Source organism: Carcharhinus amblyrhynchos, chromosome 17 (genome assembly GCF_965287045.1).
Source record: "Carcharhinus amblyrhynchos chromosome 17, sCarAmb.v2.hapA, whole genome shotgun sequence".
Taxonomy (NCBI): Eukaryota; Metazoa; Chordata; class Chondrichthyes; order Carcharhiniformes; family Carcharhinidae; genus Carcharhinus; species Carcharhinus amblyrhynchos.
The window spans coordinates 3,664,641-3,669,068 of record NC_137340.1 but is presented as its reverse complement, the minus strand read 5'-3'; positions in this window follow the sequence as shown (position 1 = coordinate 3,669,068).

Here is a 4,428-nt window from a genome sequence, read left to right as displayed (position 1 = left end):
GCCTTTTTCTGCACCGTAGGGATTCTGTGGCTGCTTGTAGAGGTAACCAATCAACGGCCAGCCATCAATCATAGAACCCTACAGTGCAGAAAGAGGCCCTTCGGCCCATCGAGTCTGCACCGAACACAATCCCACCCAGGCCCTACCCCCATATCCCTACATATTATACCCACTAATCCCTCTAACCTACACATCCCTGGACACTAAGGGGCAATTTCTTAGCATGGCCAATCAACCTAACCCACACATCTTTAGACTGTGGGAGGAAACTGGAGCACCCAGAGGAAACCCACGCAGACACGAGGAGAATGTGCAAACTCCAACACAGAAAGTGACCCGAGCTGGGAATCGAACCCAGGACCCTGGAGCTGTGAAGCATCAGTGCTAACCCCACTGTGCCACCGTGTCGCCCAAGACCCTTTCCCCGTAACCCTCTAATATTTTTCCTTCAGGTACTTATCCAGTTGCCTTTTGAATATCACTGCTGAATCTGCTTCCTTCGCACTTTCGGGCAACGCATTTCAGGTGAGGTGTGAAAGAAAAGATTTTATCATGTGCCCTTGGTTACGGACTCTTCTATGGCTGCAAACGGCCTACTCTCATTTAGTCTCGCAAAACCATTCAAGTCTCTTGAACTCCTCCATCAAATCTCTTCGCCATAACTGCTCTAGAGCGGACAATCTGTGTTATTGATCGAAGGGTAAATACTCAAAAGAACAGCACAGGAAACAGGCCCCTTGGCCCCACAAGCCCGCGCCGCCCATTTTAACACTCAGTGAGTGCCTCATTCCAATCCTCCTTCTACCTCCGACTTTCGTCCATGCCTCTTGGGCTCCACAATAAAGGGGTGCAAATTTAGAGAATTTTAACCAGATTAAGGGACTCCTCTTGATAGTGGGAGTGTGGCCTTGTGAGGGATCTTTGAAGTCCACTTGTGAGGTCCTCATCTAAGTAGTTGCACCTCCAGCAGAGCTGGTACCGCAATAGAGCACCCACAGGAATGTTCCCTCAAACCCTCCAACTGAATTTAAGCCCATCACTTCATAACCCCACAGGGGGAGTTTCCCACCCGCCATGGGAATTGGAGTGGATGGGGTGGAGGGGGTGGCAGACCGTGCAATGGACCTCGGGCAGGATTTTCCAGTTCTGGGGTGAGCGTGGCTGGAAACTCTCACCCACAGGTCACAGTTGACCGAAGCGCACTGAGGGCACTTGGCACCACATTGGGAATATCGCTCGCAACTTCCCTCGCTCGGAAGCATTCTTATGTCCATCTTGGGACAGAGGCGGGCTTGAACAGTGGCAGGCAGGATCTGATACCGGAATTCCTGCTGCTATTCCCAACGCTGGCTATTTTGAGTAATCATGATGTGGGTATGCCGGCGTTGGACTGGCGTAAACACAGTAAAAAGTCTGACAACACCAGGTTTTAGTCCAACCTATTTATTTGATAATATACTCACAAGCTTTCGAGGGGACTGCCTCTTCGTCAGGTGAATGGCCAGAACTCTCCATTCACCTGACGAAGAGGCAGTCCCCTCGAAAGCTTGTGAGTATCTTATCAAATAAATAGGTTGGACTAAAACCTGGTGTTGTCAGACTTTTTACTGTATTTTGAGTAACTCAGGATGAGATGCAGGTAGTAAGCCCACACACAATTGTGTGCAAACAGACAGTGACTGTTCCGGAAGCGTATTTCGTTAGTTGTAAACACTCTGGGTTATCTTAAAGTCATCAAAGTTCCTAGAAAAATATTCTCTTTAGCTAGGTTGAGGGAGCTGGGACTCTTCTCCCTGGAGAGACGAAGGTTGAGAGGCGACCTGATAGAGGTTTATAAAATGTTGAGAGGTATAGATAGGGTGGATTCTCGGAGGCTATTTCCCAGGGCTGAAATGGTCGCTACGAGAGGACACAGGTTTAAGGTGCTGGGGAGCAGGTACAGAGGAGATGTCAGGGGTAAGTTTTTCACTCAGAGTGAGTGGAATCGGCTGCCGTCGGTGGTGGTAGAGGCAAACTCGCTGGGGTCTTTTAAGAGACGTCTGGATGAGTACATGGGATTTAATGGGATTGAGAGTTATAGATAGGCCTGGTAGGTATGAATATGATCAGCGTAACTTGTGGGCTGAAGGGCCTGTTTGTGCTGTAGTGTTCTACATTCTTTGTTGCATCCACAGAATGTTCCAAGAATGCCTCAAAATCAAAGAACTATATTTGCAATGTAATCATTTAGACTGTATGTACATCGATTGATGTACAAAATATCAGACAACTGACCAGTTCACCTGTTCCTCTTGGGATATTGGTTGAGGGGGAAATGTCCAAGTTTCCAAAGGTGTGTAGGTTAGGTGGATTGACTATGCTAAATTGCCTCTTAGTATCCAAAGATGTGCGGGATGGGGAGGGGGGGGTAGGTGATTGGTCATGGTAAATCGCCCCTTAGTGACCACAGATAAGTGGATTGGCCATGCTTAATTGCCCCTTCGTGTCCAAAGATCTGCAGGTTAGGAAGATTGGCCATGATAAATTGCCCCTTGGTGATCAAAGATATGCAGTTTGGGCGGATTGGCCTTGGGAAATGTGCAGGGTTACAGGGATAGGGTCTGGGGAAGGAGATGTGCCTGGGTAAGCTGCTCTGCCAGAGAGTCAGTACAACCTTGATGGGCCGAATGGCTTCCTTCTGCATTGTAAGGAGTCTATGAAATTTGGCCAGGCACAGGAAAATCTGCCCTGTCCTCCTTTGAGTGAGTGCTGTGAGATTTTTTACATCCAAGAGAATGAGCAAATGGAGTCTTAGTTCCCATTATTGCCCATTCAAGGGGCATCTCAGGCAGCGTTCCCTCAGTGAAGTGGCAGCTTAGATCAGTGTGTTAGGGAGAGAGCAAACACCTACACGTAAACATATTTGTACCTTTCAAATCATAGAATCCCTACAGTGCAGAAGGAGGCCATTTGGCCCACTGAGCCTGCACCGACAACGATCCCACCCTAGCCCTATCACTGTATTTACCTCTCGTACATCCCCTGCTCATCCCCCGACACTAAATTTAGCATGGCCAATCTAAACCTAACCTACACATCTCTTTGGAGTGCGGGAAGAAATTGGAGGAAACACGGGAACAATGTGCAAATTCCCACTGAGACACCCGAGGCTGGGATTGAACCTGGGTCCCTGGTGCTGTGAAGCAGCAGTGCTAACCGCTGTGCCACCAGACTGCCTGATAGCATCGGCCGGTCTCTGTTTTTATTTCACTTTCCCCACTCTCTATGAATTCTCGATTTGTCACTGGTGGGTGCTGTGCAGCGCTGAAAGCGTTTTTTTGCTTTGCGATTGTGATATTCAATGTGAAGTAGGTGGAGGTTTGAACACACCTTATAATACAGCACATCGATCAGACACATCAGAGCACCTTCCTTGCTGCTGCACTGGGCTGCGACCCTGCCATGCAACTCTCTGCTAAAGCAAACGAGTATTTGGAGGAGAATCCATCAGGGGCCAGCCAACTGTGCAGAGTACATCAATCATCTCAGTGAAAATAACTTACATTTCCTTGGCATCTGCAATTTTAATTCCATTTTGGGGAAAATCCCATTTCTGGCTCAGATATAAATCATTCCCACTCTTAAATGTTGAGTGGCTGCGTTAAAGATCACAGGAACATTGGTTCAGCGCTACCTGCGCATGTAATTTAAAAATCTGCATGGGTTCAAAAGTGAACAACACAAAATCTCCCCGTGATGCAGCTCTTGTATAAAGTGTAAACAATGCCCGCTGATAACAGCTGAACTGTGACATTTGCCTCATCAAAACCTGCTCCATCAGCAAACGTAACCCGAAGATTAAATCTCACAGAGCTCTGAGCCACACTGTGTGGCATCTTGTAACCCAACAAGATTTCATAAGAACATAAGAAATAGGAGCAGGAGTAGGCCATCTAGCCCTTCGAGCCTGCCCCGCCATTCAATAAGATCATGGCTCAATCAGTTCCACTTTCCCGCTTTCTCCCCATAACCCTTAATTCCCCTGTCTATCAGAACAAATCAGTCTTTCAAAGGAGTTTGACACAGTGCTCGAGTCCAAAAACAGGTTAGGTGGATTGGCCATGCTAAATATCGCAAGATGTGTAGGTGAGGTGGATTTGCCGTGGGTAAATGTGCAGGGATGTGTGGTTTATAGTGCTTGAATGAGATGCTCTTTGGAGGATCAGGGCTGATTCAATGGGCTGAATGGCCTCCATCTGCTCTGTATGGATTCTATGGTTCACATGACAGGACGGATAGTATCGTATCTGTGACTGTGGAGGCACCAATAGCTGCTCCAGGTATTGATCAATCCATTCCCATTCTTACCGGAAGAACCACACGCAGTTGGACTGTGGGAAGAAACCGGGACACCCGGAGGAAACCCACGCAGACATGGGGAGAATGAGC